Here is a 22,395-nt window from a genome sequence, read left to right as displayed (position 1 = left end):
TCACTTGGAGAATGTAAAGGAGAATATCATGACGTAAGAATAGGTTGAAGTGAAACTGAGGAAGTCTCTGAAGACTAGGGTCAGAAGTTTATGCTTTATTTGGTAGGTGACTAGAAGCAGACACGCATAGGAAAAATTAGGAGACTCACTGGTGGAGAGAGGTCAGGAGGATGGGAAACTGTTACAGCAGTCTAGAAGAGAGGCGGTTGGTTAGACCTGAGCTAGGACATCCTGAGCTAGGCATAAAATGTGGGGAGCGGGAGGGAGCAGGAGGGTGTATACTAATTAGCAGGACAATGAGCTCCCCTTCCAAGGCACTAGGAGACCCACAGTCCCTGAAATCACCATAACTTACATACGCTCTTTACAAAGTGCTTCCCTGACTACAGATCTATGATGCCGGCAGTACCTTCACAGAACATCAATGTCAGAAGGGCCCTTGGAGGCTAGAAATTCCTTCTACAATTCACTTCTGTTCTGTCCTTCCACAAGCTGGAGGTAACACTGCTTCGGAAATCTAAATAGAAAAACAGCTGGGTGTTGTTTCACAGAGGATGGGACAGGAAATCATGAGACCCAGGTTCTGATCCTGGCTCTGCTATTTACTACTCTATGGCTTTAAAAACTCCATGCTTCATTTTCTAATTTTTTAAATGAGGAGAGGGGATTTCTATATTCTCTTTCAGCCCTTACATTCTGTATGCTAAACATCCTCTTTCAGCCCTAGAAATTAATATTCTATGATGTAAGGTCCCTTCCAACCCTGATATTTTACATTTTAAAGTCCTGTTGATTTCTAAAGCTCAAAGAGTTTTATTTCACCCATTCTACAGATGAGGAAACTGAGGCTCAGGGTCTTAGATGCTCTCACATACATACTGCTGTGCAGTGTTGGAGCTGGGATCTGACCCCAGGTTTCCTAATTCTCATGTCATTGGGTCTGTAAGAAATATCCAACCTTGAAAAGACCTACCTAAATTAAGAAAGAGTATCTGGAAGTCAATCTCTCCACCACCATGGCCAGCACAGTGAGGACTCAGAAAACAGGGGTAAAATGTTGATACAGCAGTTGGGAGTCAAGCCAGACTGGAGTGGGGCCCCATGAGAGGACGTGGTCTCCCCCAAGGCCTGCTCAGGCTGGGGCACAGCCCCCCTTGCCCAAATCCGACCTCTGATCTTGAGCCAAACCCACCCTTCCCTGCCCTCAGGGTGAGCCTGTCTGCAGTAATGATATGTTCCAGCCTAGGACAGCTTGTTCTTGATGCTTGGAGCAGGGATGGGTGGGGCTCGGGAAACTCGCTGACCTCCTTTAACTCCTTTCCCTGAGCCCACATCTTGCCAAGCAAAAGATCTTCCCATCTTTCCTCCCTTTGGCCTCAATCACCCCAGTCACCAACCTCCCCCAACCCGTTCTACCCTCCCTCTTGACAAAATGCCATTTCGGAAGAATGAATTGAACCATGAGAAAGTTCTTTGTTCCAGCCAACACTCAGAATAACCCATCTGGAGACAGTACAGTTAAGTGAGGAGTCTGTCCAGAGCCCTAGGACCAGGCTGACCTTACCTGGCTTGAGCACCAAGGATGTTGGATGGGGAAGGAACAGGGTAACAATGCAACAGAACCAGACAGAACAGCAGAATCTGCACTTGGATAGGACCACTGAGGTCAAGTCCAACCATTACCCAAACAGCAATCCCACCTTCAACATCCTGGAGAAGCGATCACCTAACTTCAGTGCCTTAAGTGGCCGGATCCATCATCTATTTTCTCTAACAATGAAAATTACCACTGAACTATAAAGGGAAGGGGGGAAATGGCTACTACGAGGTTGACAGCCAAGACAGTCAATTCAACAAACATTTATTAAATGTCTACTCTTTGCAAGGCATTATGATAATGAAGGCACTGAAGACAGAGAGGTAAAAATGAAGGTCTCTGATCTCAAGGGGTTTATATCATACCAACAGAAGAACAATGTATGTATACGTATACACACACACACACAAATATAGTACAAGAAAAATGGAGGAAGGAAAGGGCCAACTACTAGAGGAATGAAAGGAAGCATCACCTAATTTATGCCTTGAAGACAAACAAGGTTTCTAAAGAGGGGATGAGGAAGGAGAGTATCCTAGCAGTGGATTAAGTAGGGATAGGTAGGTAAATAATCTAAGAGCATTTAGCTGCCCTTGGATGAACTAAATTCTGGGATGCTGAAAGAACCAACAGTATAACTGCTACTCTATTCACTGTCAATGATCTCTGAAAGATCCTGGAGCACAGAGAGAAAGGACAGAATTCAAAAAGGACAAATGTCCCAAATTTTACCAAAAAAAGGGAAGGGGGAGAAGAGTCTGCAAAAGATAAGCTTTACTTCAGTTCCTGACAAAATTCCAGAATGCATTACTAAAGGGCTAGTTAGTGAACATCTAGAAAAGTGACAAAGTATACAAGAGTCAGCATGGACGAATTCATCGAGATTTTTTGTTGTTCAGTCATTTCAGTCATGTCCAACTCTTCATGACCTCATTTGGGGTTTTCTTGGCAGAGCTGGTTTGCCATTTCCTTCTCCAGCTCATTTTGCAGATGAGGAAACTGAGGCAAACAGGGTTAAGTGATTTGCCCAGGGTCACACAGCTAGGAAGTGTCTGAGCCTGTATTTGAACTTAGGAAGATGAATCTTCCTGACTCCAGGCCTGGTACTCTATCCACTGTGCAACCACTGAGCTAGGTCATGCCAAACTGCATGGTTTCTCTTTTTGCCAAAGTAATTAGACTGGAAGAGTGGAGGTAGACTATAAGGAATTGTTTACCTAGATTTTACTCAGAAAAGCATTTGATAAAGTCTCAGAGGCTATTGCTATGGGAAAGAAAGTGATGTGACCTATACAATAGTACAATTACAGAGATACAGAGCTGGTTAAATGGTGACATCCAAAGAGTCATTAATAGTTTGAGATCAACTTAGTTCAGGGATCTATGCCTGGTCCTGGGATGATGAACATTTTTATCAGTGACCTGGATAAAGTTGTACACAGACGCTTAACAAACCTGCAGATAACACAAAGCTGTGAGGGATGCTAAAACACTGAACAAAATCCAAAAAGTTCTTCACATGGGGCCAAAGTTAATAAGATTAATTTTAAGACATAAATATAAAGTATTACACTTGGTTTCAAAAAATCAATTTCACTCAAAAAAATTTTAATTAAAAAAATCAATTTCACAAATGTAATATGGCAAGACAGTAGTTCATTTGAAAAGGAGCGGAGGGTTTTTGTGGACTGAAAGTAAGCTCAATGTGAACATTGTGACATGCCAAAAAAGTCAACTGGCTAAATTAAGACAGCTATGGGTGTCCAGAATAAAGAAAGTAACAGTCCCATAACACTCCTCCCACTGCCATTTTTGTGGGAGTCTATGCCAGATTCAAGGAAGGAAGGTTTTGTTACTACTACTTATGCTATGCCATTTCAGTAAGTGCCTTTTGAAGCTGATTATGTCAAATGACTATTAAAGGTAAATACAATGGTAGGGGCTTATAAGTTACAGTTTTAGGAGTACGACCCAACAGAAATATCCTGAACCTAAGGTAGCTGTCCTCCCGGAAATCCAAACTGCAAGTATGAATGTGGTGAGGGTGGGGGGAAGGGGAGAAGGGGAGAGAAAACCAAAGAGAGAGTACCACATGACACACAAGGAACAACAAGCAGGCAGTTCGACTGGTCAAGACAAGGGCAATCCACAAGCATTTATTAAGCACCTACTATGTGCCAGGACCCTGTTAAGGACTAGTATAGTAAGTACGTGAAGGGAAGTAATATGAAACAAGATCAGAAAGGTTATTTTATCTTAAAAGCAACAGGAGAAACTGAAGGTTTCTAAGGAGAAGAGTTCAAATCTGTGGAATAAGAGTATCAACTTGGCCACTGTGTGGCCACAGAATAGAGGGGGGGGGTAGTACAAGTGAGGAGTCCAACTAAGAGACTTTTTTAATTGTCCAAGCAAGAGGTGATAAAAACCTGAACAAGGGCAGTGGCTTTAATAGTGCAGAAAAGAAGACAGTGACTTACGGAGGATAGAACTATAGGATGGGGCAACAACCAAAGGGATGTGGAAGGATAAGGGAGAGGGAAGACTCGAAGATGACTCCAAGGTTTCAAACTATGGTGCCCTCAACTGAAATAGGGAAGGGGGGGAGGATGTGTTTAGAAGGAAATTTAATGGGTTCTATTTTGGACATGTTGAGGTTAAGATGCCCAGAGGATAGCCAAGTGGGAATGACCAGCAGATAGTTGTCAATATGGGGAAAGAGCTCAGGAGAGGTAACAGGACTGGACAGACAGGTTTGGGGGGTCATTTACATACAGATTTCTCAGGGGCCTTCCCGCTGAGACATCCTATGATTCAATGATAGATCAGCTCCCTGAGTTTCAGTGTTTTAATTGGAAATTTTTTTTTTAAAGTGACACTTTCAATAAACTCTCTGCCTATCTGAAATCTGAAATTTTAAAGTCATGAAGATGTGCTTTTAATAAATGCTTTCCAAACTCAGTCTGAGTTTCACATAAGCACACTCCTATTTCTGTAAAATAATCTAAAACACCCCTCCCCCTCAAATCTTCACCCCTTACTAAAGTTCTTCCTCCCTCTATATTCCCCCAAGGGGGTGAAAAGAGCATCTGGAAGTTCAGACCCTGAAATATTTGGCAGGCCTTCCTCAAACAAAGAGTTTATTTTAGAAGCCTCTCAGGGGCAGCTGGGAATTACCCAGGAGGCCTAGACTCGGGCTTTTCCCAGATGATGACCTGACCTAGCTTACAACAGGAGGGCCAAGGCCACAGGAGAGATAGGGGCTCCCATCTCCAGGCCACCCAGTCCTCCACAGGGAAGATGCCTGGCTCTAACCCCTTACAGAAGCCACTGAATTCTCCATGAAAGCAATTTAATTGCTAAAACAGTAAAACCACTACTTCATTTTTTTCGGGATGCTTCCTGACATTGATATAGAATTTTATGGAAGCAAAGCACTTTGAACACATTATAATAATAAGAGCTGACGGTTCTAAAGCACTTTAAAGTTTGCAAAGCATTTTATTGACATTCTTTCTTTTGAATCTACAAACTTCCCTGAAAGGTTAATTATTGGTCTCATTTTGGAGATGAGGAAGCTGAGTCAGTGAAATGAAGTGACTTAATTGCCCATGTCATAGCAGTAAGCAGCTTGGGAAGAGATCTGAACTTAGGTCTCCCTCATTCCAAGGACAGCCCTCTATGCCCTACAATTTGAACACAGGCCCTCAGATTTAATATCTCCACAAATCTAATATCTCTACAAATTTCCATTGCATCAAGCTGCCTCCTCAAAAAAGCCAAAAAGATCATAAGCAGAATTCAAAACCAGGTCTTCACTGACTCCAAATCCAACATTCTATCCATTACTGAATGATGTTGCCCCCCTCACTTGAACACCTCTAGGGAAAGGAAGCTTATTATCTTACGACGAACCCCATGTCGTAGTACTACAAATCTCATAGTTAGGAAGCTTTATTCAACTGAGTTAGGATCTATCTATCTCATTAGGTGCTGTTCCCAGTTCTGCTCTGGGGGCCACATAGAAATCTTCTCCCTCTTCCATGAGAGCCTTTCAATCACTCAGTCAGTCAATTAGCATTTATTAAGTTCCTACTATGTGACAGGCAATATGCTTAGCACTGAGGAGGAAAAAACAAAAACAAAAAGCAGTCACTGTTCTCAAAGAGCTCACAATCTAAGATGTGGAAACAATGAACAAACAACTACAGTTATCCCTTCCACATTTAGACTTTCCCCATCTTAGTTTTGATATCTCATGGGTCAGCACAAGAAATTAAATGGGAATTTTTCAGGAGTTTTGTGGAAGCTACAAATGATACAGAGTCTATGACCAAATACTTAACCCAAATTTTACAATAAGGTACTATAAATACCCCATAAAAGAAAAAAAAGAAAAATTTCAGACTTCCTTTCTGGTATGAAGGGAGGGCCAAAAAATTTCACTCTGATTTTCCAGATCATGGTGGGGTGGGGAGAGAAACGTGATCCTAACCCGAGATGTGGAAGAAATAACTGTATGTAAAAACAATAAATACAGCATAAACTGGAAATAGTCTCAGAGGGAAGGCACTGATATTAAGAAGGACACCGGAAAAGCTTCTTGTAGAAGGTGGGACTTTAGCTGAGATCTGATGGGAGCCAGGGATGCTAAGAGGCAGAGATGAGAAGGGAGAAGATTCCGGGCATGGGGGACAGCCAGAGAAAATGCTTGGTATAAGGAGGTGGAATACCCTTTGTGAGGAACAGCCAGAAGGCCAATGTCGCTGGATCAAAAAGTACACAGAAGGGAACAAGGTACAAGAAGACTGGAAAGCTAGGAAGGCCAAAGAGGGGATTTATATTTGATCCTGGATGTGATATTAATAGTTAGCATTTATACAGCATTTTAAGGCTTGCAAAGCATTTCACAAATATCTCATTCTGTTCTCACAACAAACCTGGGAGGTAGGTATTTTATTATCTCCATTTTCACAGATGGATTTAGTGACTTACCCAGAGTCCTATAGCTAGTAAATGTCCAAGGTCATATTTGAACTCAGGTCTTCCTGACTCCAGACTCAGTGTGTTTTGGGTACCTACTTTACCACTTGGCTTCCCAACAAAGAGTCAATGGAGTTGACTGAATGTAGGAGAAGGGTGCCGCATGGTGGCACAGTCAGGCCAGGTTGGGCAGATCAATTTGACAGCTACGTACAGGATGAGATGGAGTCAGCAGAGAAATGAAGCAGGAAGACTAAACACTTAAGCTCCTGGAGCCTCAGTTTCCTCATTTGTAAAAGTGAGAATGATAATGCTTTCAGTAGTTTCCCCACAGAACTATTCACAGGTTTCTGGTTTTTAGTTTGTTTTGAGCAGTTTGCAACAAGGATCCAAGGCGTTTGTGCTAAAAATCCTCTAATGGAACCTTCAACAGTAAATAACTGCAGAATCCTATGAGTACTTTATTAAATTGCCCTGAGGGTTCACAACACATTTTTTGTGGTTGTTGTTGAAAAGGATTCATGGAATAAAAAACATTGGAACTAATGGATTCGATGATCCCAAAATTCCTTGCCAACTCTGAGATTCTGGGAGTAGCTGAGATAGGGCTTTTTAATCACTCTTTCATTCAAAAACAAATATTTATCAAAGTAACATTGATTAGGCACATAATATGTGTGAGTCAATGGTACTAGACATGGTAAAGAAGAGGAAGACTGAACAAAGAGGTGTGCACATTTAATCAGAAGACCTATATGTGGCCCCAGCTTTGATACTGACTCCTGTGTGAGCTTCCACAAATTACTGCTATCCTCTAAGCCCCAAATTTCCCATCATTAAAAGGGCAACAATAATCGTTATGCTACCACTCTCATAAGGTTGTTGTGAATATCCAATAAGCTAACTGAAACCATAAAGCACCATACAAGTAGGCTTTTATTGTGTATTATTTCTTACCCCTCTCCCAAATGCAGCCATGCATAAGGTGCCCCCAGCATCCTGGACCCTGGCCATGGTCATTCCCCTGCTTTGCCCATGCCATGTCCCTCCCTCCCCATCTGTTGATCCAGTAGTAATGGCATGCAGTAGAAAGAGTCCTGAACTTGACGGTCAGAAGATCTAGTTTTGAATCCTGGAGCTCGTAAAGACCCTGATTAGCTGGGTGACCATGGACAAGTCCCAACCTCTCTTGAGCTTCAGTGTGCTCATCTGTAAAATGAATGGGTTGGATCAGGTTCTTGTCAGACCTAAATCTATCATCTGTGGGCTATACTTCCCCTACCATGAACTAGCCTTGTGATCTTGGACAATTTACTGTCTTTGGGTCTCAGTTTGCTCATCTACAAAATAGGGGCAGACACCTAGCTTACAGGGGTTGCTGTGAGTACAGTAGATATTTGTAAATTTTAAAATTGATATAGAAATGGGAGTTACTCTTAGCAGGAATTGTAGTGATGATAAGGATGAACGTTTGCTATTGTGGCCAAGGCTGGTGCAGGGGTATAGGCATGCAGCCCGTGGGCACAATCTATCAGTATCAGTGAGGCCAATCCTGGGTGGGGAAAGGGAAGGGATAGGTACCACTTGGGGGCAAGGCCACAGGCACATGCATGGGAGAATAAGCAGACCAGGCAACAGGAGGAAAAGTCAGGCAGCAGTGTAGGGAGGAGCCCATGGACACACAAGACTGTGTGCATATATGACAGACAGTAAGCACCCTCTTTTCCTCCCAATTCAGTTTCCTGGAGAAGAACTATGAGCTCTCTGAGCATCTATCATTTTTTACAGCTTGTCAAATGGTCCAGTGAAGCCGAGCCTCCATCTGAAAAGGCTGTCATCATTAGGACCACACCAAGTGAGGGGCATCCAAGGAGTACAGGGTTCCCCTGTCTGAGCAAAGGATGGCAGTGACACCATCTCTGGTCCCTTCCCCTCTCTGGAGAGCCTCTCAGCTTCCAAGGGGCTCTGCTCACAACTTCAGGCATTTCAAGCAGCACAACCCCCTTGTTCAGATGAGGAACCTGAGGCTCCCAGGTATAAAGGGATTTGGCTGGTGTCCTGTTTGCTATGATACATCCCCCAACCACTGTCAGAAATGTCAGAGCTGAGACGTGAGCCTTCACCTACTAGCAATAAATCTAATGCTTTTCAATTAACTCTACAACCCTGCCTCTCTCTCAAGGGGGAGCAAAGGGAGTTAATCTTCCAAAATAGAAGCAAAACAGGCAAAGACATGGACCAAAAGCCATCATGGACAAAGGCCTGGACAGAATGGCGTGCAGAAGGGACAGCTGAATGCAGATGCACAGGAAGGAGACATGATGTTCACTCATCCTCAGGGACTTCCTGGTCCAATGGGAAGACATTCCCTGACAGGTTTCTCAGCTTTTCTCCTCTATTTTACTTCATCCTATCTAGCATTCCTCCAGCCCAGAGATCAGCACAGCATACTCCAATCCTTCCCCAACTCTCTTCCTTTTAAGCCATACTCCTGGTTTTCTGGCCCTCCCTCCCCACTGAATCTCATAGCTAGAAAAGACATCACAGCATCCTCTCTTCTAACTCCATATTCCTGAATATGAATGGGAATCCTCCCCTACAACATGCCTGCAAGGCGGCGATGTAGCCTTTGCTTGCACACCTCCAGTGACAAGGAACTCAGCACCTGACTTCCACTTTGGGACCGCTCAGTGATCTGGGATGCCGGTTATAAAGTAGATGATTCCAGTAACTAGAGAGTAAAAGAAGGAAGACAATATATAGGAAATCGGAAGGTGAGAAACTTGCCTTGGAGGAGAACATCTGGATACAGAGCCTTCTCAGCTGTACTTTTGATCTAAAGATCAAATAAGATAATAATCATGGCCAGTATTTATAAAAGGCTTTAAAGTTTGCAAAGCACTGTTCATAAATGATATTATTTGATCCTTATAACAACTCAGGGAGGTAGATGCTATTACTATTCTCATTTTACAAATGAGGAAACTGAGGTTAAGACAAGCATTGTGTCTTGCTTAGGGCCACCCAGCGTGCAAGTGAAGCAGAATTTGAACTCAGGTCTCCCTGACTCCATGACCGGTGCTCTATCTGTGGCTTCACCCAGGTGCCTCAATAACACTTGCACCACCTATCAACATCTCTAAAAGCAGAGAAGATGCCAAAAGGATGGAAAAATAATAAACAACATTTCTTCTCCTCCCCTCCAAAAAAAGGCAACCATGAATACCCACATGCCTGCTTCCCTATCCCTAAAAAATCTTGATGGGAATGATCTACATACATACAAAGAGAATCCTTACAAAAATAAGAGAAAGGAAGAGGCTTCCATAAAGGTTCCTTGCCTTCCAAGTGACCCAGGAGCAGCAGAACCCTAGATTAGGAGTCAGAGGATTTGGCTTTGAACCACCTGTGTGGCCTTGGGTAAGTCACTGCCTTTCTGGGCCTTCCTCATCTGAAACATGAGGGGACCCCAGTTTATCCTGCATAGATCTTGTTTGTACGTAGCTACATACAGTATGTTGTCTGCCCCATTAGACTGTGAGTTCCTAGAGATCAGGGACTGTTTGGTTTTTTGCCTTTCTTCGTATCCTTAGTGTTTAGCAAAGTGCCTGGCATAATAAATGCTAATTGACTAAGGGATTCTTACTCTATTCTGTGTCATAGACCCCTTTGGCAAACTGGTGAAGTCTATGGACCCCTTTTAAAAACAGTGTTTTTCAATACAAAAATAAATAAATAAATAAAATGTGCGGTACTAAAAAGAAACTGGTGATATTAAAATAAAGATGTAATTTTTTTTCATCTGAGTTCATGGGTACCCTGAACCCATTGATGATTTCTGGACCCCACATTAAGAACCCCCGGACCATATTATTTCTAAAATTCCTTCCGAGTCTGACTCCCATAAACCAAGAACACATATGATCAGAACAAGTGGGCTAGGCCAGTCATGTAACAAGGTGAGGGATGACATATGGACAGTCCAAGGGTGGCACTAGTTCTCACAGAATATTTAAGTATCAGAGGAAGCCCTCTAGCATAGTGGGTAGATCCTCCTAATGAACAAGGAAAAAAGTCATACAGGACTCTCTTGAAGGACAGACTGGCATAATCCACTGGATTTGGCATCAGGAAGACCTAAGTTCACATCCCATCTCAAATACTCACTAACCACGTGAACCCATGCAAATCACTTAACCTTTCTGGGCCTCAATTTCCTCATCTGTAAAATAAAGGGGTTGGATTCAAGGTCCCTCAGAGCTCTAAATCTATGATCTTTTGATTTGGAATAGATGAGGTTAGGATCTTCACCAAAGGGAGGAGAATGATCATGGATCCAACCAACATCTGGAATGCAGAAAGGATTTAGTAGTCAGTCAGTCAACAAACATTTATTAAGCACCTACTAGGTGCCAAGCACTGTGCTAAGTGCTGAGGATACAAAGAAAGGCAAAGTCATGGTCTCCACCTACAAGGAGCTCACACTCTAATGGGGGAAACAACATGCAAATAACTACTTTACATAAAAGATATACGCAGAGTAAATGGAAAGTAATCTCAGAGTGAAGCATGATAAAAAGGTAAACTAGCATTACTACTGGGGCCCCCACTCTGGAGGTTAGGGAAGTATCTGTAAGGCTTCCTTTTGGTAAAACTAAAAAATATTAATAAATTCTATTTTCTCTAGTGGCCTCTCCAGACTCCTAAGAAAAGTCCCTTGGAAAAGTGGATGATGATGATGATGATGATGATGATGATGATGATGATGACGATGATGACGATGATGACAATGATGATGATAATGACGATGTTCAGTTTATCAACTCTTCATGAACCCATTTGGGGTTTTCTTGGCAAAGATACTGGAATGGTTTGCCATTTCCTTCTCCAGCCCATTTTATAGAAGAGGAAACAAAGGCAAATTGGATTAGGTGACTTGCCCAGAGTCATACAGCTAGTAAGTGTCTGAGGCCAGATTTGAATTCAGGTCTTTTTGGCTCTGGGCCTGGCACTCTATCCACTGTGCCGCCTAGCTGCCAAGGTGGGTGATAGGTAGAGGATAAAAAGGTCTGTCTTAAGGAAATGAATTAAGGATGACAACTCTTAGCTCTAACCTCAACAAGATCACTGCCTTTTTCACCCTAGAAGGACTGGCTCTAGGGCCTTCCCAAAGGAAGTACTCTCTTCCACTGAAAGAAAGGCATCAGCTCAGCCTCCTATTCCATAAGGTTTTCAATAAAGATGTCTGGGAGGTGCTCCATTGATACTTCAAGGGGAGTAGTTCAGGAGGAACAGGATAGAACATAAAGCTAGAATATATCTTTTCCTTGTTCAAAATTCCTACAGGTTACCTGATATCTTCTTGGGGCAGAGAGTCATGTCTAAAGACTAATTTGGACAATGCTAATTTGGACTTCTCTCTCCCTCCAAATTAGAAATGCCTTAGATACAGATTAATGTTAAATTAGATAAAACTGTTTCTGGCAAATTTTATTAGAATACAGGATTGGTATTCATATTTTTTGTCAACAAGATGAATACCTTTGTACTTTATTATATTAACATATGCAGTAGCAATAGTAATTTGTATCTATGTCTCATTCCCTACTGGATCATAAGCTGTGTGAGGACTGGGGCTGTCTTGGTTTCTAACTTGTTATCCTCAGTTTTAATGAAAGCACCTTGAACACAGCAGACACTTAATATTTATGAAACTGAATTCTCAGGGGCAACTAGATGGTGCAGTAGATAGAGCACCAGCCCTGGAGTCAGTAGGACCTTAGTTTAAATCCAGTCTCAGACACTAGCTGTGTGACCCTGGGCAAGTCACTTAAACCCAACTGCCTCCAAAAACAAACTGAACTCTCTTTCTGTACCCCTATAGTACCTAGCACTGAGCAAGTTATTCAGGAGCTACTAAATACACACTTTTAGAAAGATACAGTGGTGCTAGAGAAAGAGAACCACAGAATACTCAGAGACAGAAACCTTGAATTCAAATACTGTGTGACCCTGACCAAAGCAGGAATCTCTCTGAGTTTTGGCTTCTTAATCTGTAAAATGGAAGCATTTCTATCTGCAATGCCTACCTCACCAAGATGTTCTGAGGAGAACGTTTTGGAATCCTTAAAGCACAGCAGAAATGTGAGCTGCTATTATTATAAACAAGGAGAAAGGAAAACAGTCAAGAATCCCCAGAGGGCAGGCTAATGCCTAGGACAGAAAGTGGCACTAGCCATCTTTCAAGGAGGGGCAGAATTTTGTTTCTATTCTTGGTCCCAGAGCTGTCTCCTGGCAGGTTGATGAGCAGGCTCCCTGTCACCACTCCAAGGTGACCTGCACGAGGACTCTCAGCCCTGACCTCAGAGTGACAGCCAGTCCAGTCACAAATGCACTGGATTTGCAGTCAGACAACCTGGACTTGAAACCAGCTCCAATACTCACCACAGCATGAACTACCAAGTCACTTCCTCTCTCAAGGTCTCAGTTTCCTCATCTGTCAAATAAAGGAATTAGACTAGAATCATCTCAGAGTTCCCTTTGTAGGTCTTATCCTCTGGGTTTTAGGTTCAAACACTCTACATTCTCTATTTTAGGGCTCCTAACAACTCCTAATATCCTCTGATCTAAGAGCCACTCCAGCTTCAACATTCTGTCCTCTATTATAGGCTCTACCAGCTCTAACAGTTTATGCTCTACATTCTAGAACAGAGCCACAGAACCTCAGACTTGGGAAGGTCCTCAGAAACCATCTATTCCAATTTGTACCTGAGAACTCCTTCTAAAACATCCCCACCAATTCAGTCTTCCCCTGACCCTCTACAGCAGAGGTCAGCCCCACCAGCTTATTTTTGAACAGCCTGGGTGCCATAAGAATGATTTTTACAAAAACAGGAGGATGCAGAGGGATCAGTGCTTCCCCACAAGCCCTTCCACACCCAGGTCTAGAGTATGAGTGTGTGTGTATATGTGTGATTGACTCCTCTGTAGCAATCTAGTATAACCTAAGGGCCCTTTCTCGGAATAATATTTTTAAACACATAAAATAAAATATGTAGGATTACAAAGAAAGACAAATACACTGAAATAGATATTAATATATCTGGGGTTTTTATAATATGTTCATGGACGCCAAGTGAAGAAATCCTGCTCTATAGAAAAAGCACTGACAACGTCCTGAAGCAGCCTTTGACATTTCTATAGCTCTAATTATCAAGAAGCTTCCCCTCACAAGAAGCCTAAGTCAGCCTCTTGGCAACTTGCACCTGACATTCCTACTTTTACCCACTGGAGTCAAGTAAAACAAACCCAATCCCTCTTCGACACAAGGGTCCTTCAAATAGCTGAATCAATATTCTGTCTTCTAACGTCCCTGGGTAGCTCCTCTTCATCTCACAGACAGAAAAGTACATTAGAGAGATTCTCTCTGTCTCTGTCTCTCTCTTTCTCTCTCTCTCTCTCTCTCTCTCACACACACACACACACACACACACACACACACACACACACGCACACACACACACACACACCAGCTCACAGTGACACAGCTCAGACAGCTTGTCAAGGTCATCCATAAGGCCCCAAGGTTGGGTCAGGGGGAAGAGAAGAGAGGAGAGACGAGAAAGAAGGAGAAGGGAGGGAGAGAGTTAGGGAGAGAGGAGAGAAGAGAGGGAGAAGACAGAAAGAAGAGATGATACAGATAAGACAGAGGACAAGACAGGGAGAGAGAGGAGGGAGGGGAGAAAGAGAGAAGAAGGAGGATAAGGAGGAGGAGGAAAGGTGAAGAGAGGGAGAGGAAGAGGAGAGGGAAGGAAGAAAAGAAGGAGAAGAGAGGAGAAGAGAGGAAAAGGAGAAAAGAAAGGAGAGGAGAGAAGAGAGAAAAAAAGAAAGAAAAGTAAGAGAAAGATGAGAAAGAGGAAAAGAGGGAAGAGGAAGAAGGACGGGGAGGGAAGGAACCAGAGAAAGAAGTAAAGAGGAGAGGAAAGGAGATAAAAATTAGAGAAGAGAGAGAGAGGAGAGAAAAGAGAAATGAGAGACAAAAGAAAAAGATGAGAAGAGAAGAGAAGAGAACAAAGGAAGAGAAAGAGGAATGAGGGGAAAAGAGGTGGGAGAGAGATAAAGAAGACTGACTTAACCCATTCCATTTCCAATAGCCTTTGTTACTCACAAAGCTCTGCCACTCACCAAAGGCTTCAGGAAATTCCTGGATTCCCCAGCTATTAGGGGGAAAATGAAGCAGTTTTGGCATGTTCCAAACCTGTAAGAACCTGATCAGAGAAGATGACCACGGTCTTACCTCAAAAGGCCCTTAATGCCCTGGGCTGGGCTTGAATGATGGGCCAGAGTGAACATGGGAATGGCTCTGAAGGCTCTTGTTCTTATACCTCCGTCACAGTTAATCATGTAGCCCACTGAGTATTGGAACAAACCTCAATATTCTATAATTCAACTTCCCATTTTACAAAGGAGGAAACAGACCAAAGAAGGTAAGTAATCCAAAAACACACTAAGAACCAGTGGTGAGGCTGTTAAAAATGCCAACATTTCCCCAACTCTTATTCTAGGGGCAAGAACAATCCCTGACAATTAATGAAGCTCAGATGGAAGGGAAAACAGTGGGTTATAAGAGATTTCGAAATGTCTGTCTCTACAGTGGACACAAGAATGGAGAATCCATCAAAGCATCCCCTCACTTAGAATCAGAGCAGGTACAGCACTCAGGAGAGGCAATGAATGGGATGCGGTGAAAATGAAAAGTGGGCTTGACTTGAGATCCAGAAGACCTGAGGGCCTCTGGCACATTCTGAAGCTTGGCCTAAATGCTATTTGTTATGAGGCCTGCTGAGACCCCCTGGATGCTAGTGTCTTGGCAAAATTACTTTGGATTTATTCTGCCTATACGTATCATGTACCAGTTGTCTCCCTTACAAAATGTAAATTCATCGAAGGAGCCAAATCATTCTTGTCCTTATATTCCCAGCATCTATTCCAATATCTAGCACACAGCTAACATTTAATGAATCAATCAAGAAATAAGCATTTATTAAGCACTTATTCTGCAGGAAGTACGGAGGTGAGCAGTAGGGATACAAAGGCAGTGTGTGGGGATACAAAGAAAAGTATAAACAGCCCCAGTCTGAATCTATGCTGGGAGACAACATATGGAGCTGGGTCACAATAAGTGCTAATAATGAACCTCCCTGAAGTGGTTGTATATATTTGGAACTGCACTATTCACAGTTATAATTATGTAAAATATGGTAACTGGTTGCAGCCCAGTGGAAATATACAGTGCAAATTTGAATGATGTGATCACTTCAAGGCATTCATTATTCACACTAATCAGGGCCTAGCTGGACATAAATCAGGACATACGAGATAAACAGAGGGTAGATTAAGGTAGCCATTTGACCTTCTACAGAGGATTTAGGGAAGAGTACATATATAAGAATAGCACAGGATGAAAGGGCACTGAGGAGGTTAGGATTTTCACCAGTAAAAACTGTACATAAATCTCTGGCACCTATTATCCACATCGTGTCAGGCAAATGAGTTCCCCCTTTCTGTGCCTCAATTTCCTGATCCATAAAAATAAAGACAAGGACACCTGCACACTGCCTACCTCACAGGGTCACTGTCAGAATCAAATGAGACATTTTACGTAAAGCACATTCCAAGGCACAAGATGCTCTATGAATTCCTTTTTTTAACAATCATCTGGGGGCAGATAGGTGGCCCAGTGCATAGAGCACCAGCCCTGAAGTCAGAAGGACCTGAGTTCAAATCTGGCCTCAGACCAAGCACTTGATACTTACTAGCTGCATGACCCTGGGCAAGTCACTTAACCCTAATTGCCTAAAAAAAAAAATCACCTGGTCCAACCTCCTCATTGTATAGACAAGGAAATGAAAAACCAGGGTTGGGGAGGTGAAGCATCATGATGTAACTGATTGTGGTTTTCACAGTTTCAAGAAGTCTAATGATTCTTAAGATTATAACTCCTTAACATATTTTCCAGGTCAGTTGATTTTAATAGGAAATACCTTATACTTGCTTCTGTGTTTTGAATCTTTTGATTTTTGTTCTAATATTTCTTGGTATCTCAAGGAGTAATTGATTTATTTTTGGTCCGTTCTAATTTGTAGTGAGTCTGTTTCTTGGGTAAAATTTACCACCTTCTGTAGAAAATTGGGAAAGAATGTTTACAGCCAGTCTCTCTGATAAAGGCCTCATTTCTAAAATATATAGAGAATTAAGACAAATTTATAAGAACACAAGCCATTCCCCAACTGATAAATGGTCAAAGGATATGAACAGACAGTTCTCAGATGAAGAAATTAAAGCCACCTATAGTCATATGAAAAAATGTTCTAAATCATTATTGATTAGAGAAATGCAAATCAAAACAACTCTGAGGTATCACATCACACCTATTAGATTGGCCAACATGACAAAACAGGAAAATGATAAATGTTGGAGAAGATGTGGGAAAATTGGAACGCTAATACGTTGTTGGTGGAGTTGTGAAATGACCCAACCATTTTGGAGAACAATTTGGAACTATGCCCAAAGGGCTACAAAAATGTGCATACCCTTTGATCCAGCAACAGCACTTCTAGGGCTATATCCCAAAGAGATCAAACAAATGGGAAAAGGACCCACATGTACAAAAATATTCATAGAAGCCCTTTTTGTGGTGGCAAAGAATTGGAAACTGAGAGAATTCCCATCAATTGGGGAATGGCTGAGCAAGTTGTGGTATATGAATGTAATGGAATACTACTGTTCCATAAGAAATGATGAACAGGCTGACTTCAGAAAAACCTGGAAAGACTTATATGGTCTGATGCTGAGTGAAGCGAGCAGAACCAAGAGAACTTTGTACACAATAACAGTCACGTTATGCGATGACTAATATTGTTAAACTGAACCCTTCTCAGCATTACAAGGATTAAGACATCTCCAGAGGCCTCAGGATGGAAAATGCTGTCCACATCCAAAGAAAGAACTATGAAAGTCTAATCGCTATCACTCATTTTTACCTTCTATTGAGTTTTGTTTCATCTTTCTGATGGCTCCTCCTATTGGTTTTAATCTTTACTTACAACTTCACTAATGTGAAAGTATGTTTAATAGGAATGTAAACGTGAAGACTATATCAGATTGTGCACCATCTTGGGGAGGGTGGGGGGGAGAAAAAGGGAGAAAAATTTTCAACTGAAAAGCATATGGAAGTGATTGTTGATAAATCAAAATAAATTAATAAAATTAGAAAGAAAAAAAAATTTACCACCTTCTGTTCTAAGCTATTAACTCTCCTTCCAAGTCTTTCCTCCATAACTTTCATTTCATTTATCATCTCTCTATTCATTTATTCTAGGTACTCCTGTAGTCCTTGTGAACAAACCATTTTTCAACTCTAAGGCTCTGCTTCTAATAGTTGTTATGTCATTCTCTAATCTCTAATCCTGGGTGTTCCTCTTGGATGATTCTTGACCCACAACATTTCTTCACAGTTCTTTGTGTTGTCTTCTGCTCTCTGTATCTCCAGCATCCATCAACATCCTCAGTCACAACTCTGATTATGAACTGGTTATGAATCCCACCTCTGACACTTTCTAGATATGTAGTCTTGGGCAGAGACAAAGTGATAGGATCTGTTATTTCTTTGGTATAGGAAGCTTCTTCGTAAGGAAATTGCCCCTAGTAATGCCGGTTGGTACCTTCTCTACAACTTATCATCTTGAAGAATATTCTAGAGCAGGGCTTCTTAAACTTTTTCCACTCAATACCCCTTTTTACCTTTCGGCAGCATTCATTGGAGTTGCCTGGCCTGAAGGCATGGACAGTGCAAAATGCACACCCTTTGTGTTCAGAACCAAGGCTGCAGTGAAGTTGCAAGACAAACACAGGGCAAACACTGCCAGAAACACCTCAGATTCATTACATGTTTGATTTTTAATTAATTTTTGGTCGTTGCACATTCAGAAACTTTTTACAGTTGCCAAATTTTTTCATGACCCCACATGGAGTCATGCCCCACAGTTTAAGAAGCGCTGGCCTAAAGTTGCAATGGATTCTCAAACTTTTGGGGTTTAGAACCCTTTTATATCTCAAAATTATTGAGAACAATCATGATCTCAGGCTAAGTGAAAGTAAAAATAGACTTAACTAAAATGCAAAATCAAGGAATCTACATTTTGTTAAAAGGTACCATAGAAAATGAATTAATATAAATGACATAGCAGCTAAATTCTTAAAGGAAAAGTTAAATGAGTTACAGTAAGAAACAGAAAGTAAAACTATAACAGTAGAGGACCTCAATTTACCCCCTCTCAGCCCTAGATAAATCTAACCACAAAATAAACAAGAAAGAAGTTAAAGAGATGAACAGAATTGCAGAAAAGTTAGATGAAATAGACCTCTGGAAAACAATGAATAAGAATAAAAAGAAGTATACCTATTTCTCAGTTGCGCATGGCACTATCATAAAAATTGACTGTATTACTGCTGGAAAACTTCACAAACAAATACAGAAAGGCACAAATATTAAATGTATATTTTTCTGACCATAATGCAATAAAATTATTTTCAGTAAAGGGCCTTTGAAGTCTAGATTAAAAACTAAATGGAAACAAAATAACCTAATTCTAAAAATTACTGAGGACCCCAGAGAGCTTTCAGTTATGTGGGTTATAGCTATCAATATTTACTATAACAGAAATAAAAACTGACACATTTTAACATATTAACTAACTTAAATAGCAGTAATACATGCATTACATGTTAACATATTCTTATGAAAATAATTATACTTTTTTAAAGTTTAGCAAGAAAAGTGGTACTGTTTTATGTTTCTGTACACATCTTTTTAGCATCTGGCTTAATAGAAGACAGCTGAATTCTCATATATGTTCTGCTTTCAATCTGTTGCGATATGTTGGTTTGTTTTAAATATATTAAGAAAATCCAAGCCTCAAAAAGATGTGTAGTTGGAAAAAAGAGGAATAGTCTAATAGGCATATAATGTCTTAGTATTATTATAAAAATAATTTGACTTCACAGATAGCCTGAGAGGGTCTCAAGGACTCCTCTGGTCCTCAGATCCCACCATAAAAACCACCAGCCTAGAGCACTGAGATGTTAAATTACTTGTCCCCGGTTATATATACCGGTTGTGTCAGAGGTAGGACTTGAACTCAGCTCTTCCCTCCTCCAAAGATCCCTTCCAATACACCACATCGTCTCTCTTAAGAATAAAGGATCATGGAGCTTAAGATTTAAAGGACCTTAGAGGCTATCGGATCCAACCCTTTCATTTTAATTCTTTTGTTCTGGAGCTAAACACAGTTAAGTGACTCACCTACAGTCATACAGCTAGTAAGTGTCTGAGGATGGTTTTGAACTCGGGTCCTCCTGACTCCAGGGCCAGTGCTCCATCTACTGCACCACCTAGCTGCCCCCAGCCCTTTCATTTTAAATTAGGAACCTGAAGCCCCACTGAGCTGAAGTGACCTGTTCAAAGTTATACTGGCAGTCAAGTGTCAAAGCTTATTGCCAAAGTCACACCCAAGTCCTCTGATACCTGTCTCATCTTCAACACAAAACATCTTGTATTCCCCTCTCAACTCCTATGGAAACCACCCAGCCCTCATGACCACCTGTCTGAATTAATATTTTTTATTCTGAACTTAGACATCCAAAAAAATGAACATTTCCGTGTGCAAAGTAGAATAGAAAATTAGGATTCTATATAAAATGCTCAATCTCTATTACACGAAGTTTACTTTTCTTTTTAAATATATAACAAACTAAACATGTCCCTTTCAAAGCTGTCCTACTTGTTTGTTTCCTTCTGCTTATGTTATTTTTTATGTTCTCTCCTGTGCATTTTCTGAAAATGCTTCAATGCTTGAAAAACACTTCCAAAACGCCCTTTTCTTTCTTTTTTTCCAGCACTATTGCCAGTGCCTCTTTCCTCCTTTGTTGTTGCTGTTGTTCAGTCATTGCAGTCTCCTGCCCCTCTTTCCTTCCACCTCCCTCCATAACCTGTTGCACCCTACACTTGCAGCCTTATTTCCCACTGCCCTTCTCTCTCCCCTTCCAAAGAGTTCCAAGACACCCTAATGTTCCAGTCAATTGTTGCCACTGTTCAGCTGTGTCTGACTCGTGACATCATTTGAGGTTTTCCTGGCAAAGATACTGGAGTGGTTTGCCATTTCTTCAGCTCATTTTACAGATGAGGAAATTAAGGCAAACAGGGTTGAGTGACTTGCCAGGGTCATACAGCTAATAAGTGTCTGAAGCCAGATTTGAACTCAGAAAGATGAATCTTCCTGACTTCAGGCCTGGCACCATGCCACCTAGCTGCCCTTCTTTCCTTCTACCTCCTCCCTAAAAAAATGGGGGTAGAAAAAACCCTTGTAACAAATGTACCTATTCTAGCAAAACAAATTCCCCCACTGACTATATCTGAAAAGGCATCTCATTCTGCAAGCTGGAGTCTATCCCCCATAAGGGAGTAGGTGGTTCATACATCATCAGAGGACCTCAGGAATCATGGCTATCATTGTACTGATCCAAGTTAAATCTTTTCAAATTGTTTTTCTTAACAGTATTGTTACTACACAAATTGTTCTCTGAGTTCTGCTCTTATAAGTCTTCCCAGGGTTTTTTGTTTTGTTTTTTTAGGCAATTGGGGTTAAATGACTTGCCCAGGGTCACACAGCTAGTAAGTGTCAAGTTTGTTTTGGTGTGGGGCCAGATTTGAACTCAGGTCCTCCTGACTTCAGGGCCGGTGCTCTATCCCCTACGCCACCTAGCTGCCCCCTTCCCAGAGTTTTTTGGAAACAGTGCCTTTTACCATTTATGAATGTTAAAAGAGGCCTTAATTTTTGATGGGCACCCTCTTAGTTTCCAGTTTTTTGCTATAAAACAAAAAGAGCCACTATAAACATTTTCATATATATATATACATATATATATGTATATATATATATGTATATATATGTATATATATATATATATACACACACACATACATACATATATATATTTCCTTTTTCTCTTCATTTGATCAGAAACGAATATGGTTTTAACAGCAGAAAGTATATGAAAGAATAGGCACTGCCATATGTTTTGATGTACCCTAAGGGCCATGGGACTTGTCCATCAGACTTGAAGCTAAAACTTTCTATCTACACACATGTAAAATATAGACACAACACACACATGCATATATGCATATGCACATATACACATAAATATACACCCATGTATAGATAGATGACTGATAGATAGACAGACAGACAGACATATAGCTAATGTCTTTTGTTGACTAATAGAATGTTAGTAGTGCAAGGACTGTCTGTCTCTTGTTTTTTATTTGTCTCCATTGCTTAGCACACAGTAAGCACTAAATATATACTTTTCCATTCATTTATTCTTTCCTCCAGGTTAAACATTCCCAGCTCCTTTAACTGATCCTCATATAAGGAGCCAAATTCTGAGTGAAGGCAGGACAGGATGGGAGCTGAGAAAAAGATGAGGCAAAAAAGCCCAACTGACATTCCAGTTCAGCCAGGGGGAACCATTACTCAAATGCTTTTAAGATCTCTTGAATGTCCTCTTGTTTGTTGTTTTAACCCATCTGTTTTCCTGTGGTTACAAGCATCAACAGCCCTTCTTTTGAAAAAGCTCTCAGAAATGGTTGTGTGCTTACTTAAGGACAGGAGGGGAAGCTGCCAGACTGGGATTCCCAAATTCACCGAGAGATCTCAGTTGAGTCCCTTCCCTTCTCCACTGGCTCTGAATTTCCT

The 22,395-nt window shown here is 41.3% G+C and overlaps 1 protein-coding gene across 1 annotated transcript in view; it reads right to left on the bottom strand.

Annotated features, from left to right (window-relative positions):
* The window catches only part of PTP4A3 (protein tyrosine phosphatase 4A3), a 197,250-nt gene that overhangs the window by 165,507 nt on the left and 9,348 nt on the right, over positions 1-22,395 (bottom strand). The window lies entirely within an intron of this gene.

This window comes from Phascolarctos cinereus, unplaced genomic scaffold (assembly GCF_003287225.1).
Source record: "Phascolarctos cinereus isolate Bilbo 61053 unplaced genomic scaffold, phaCin_HiC Scaffold_4;HRSCAF=312, whole genome shotgun sequence".
Taxonomy (NCBI): Eukaryota; Metazoa; Chordata; class Mammalia; order Diprotodontia; family Phascolarctidae; genus Phascolarctos; species Phascolarctos cinereus.
Note: the sequence above shows the minus strand (reverse complement) of the source record. Positions and strands in the feature narration are given on the sequence as shown.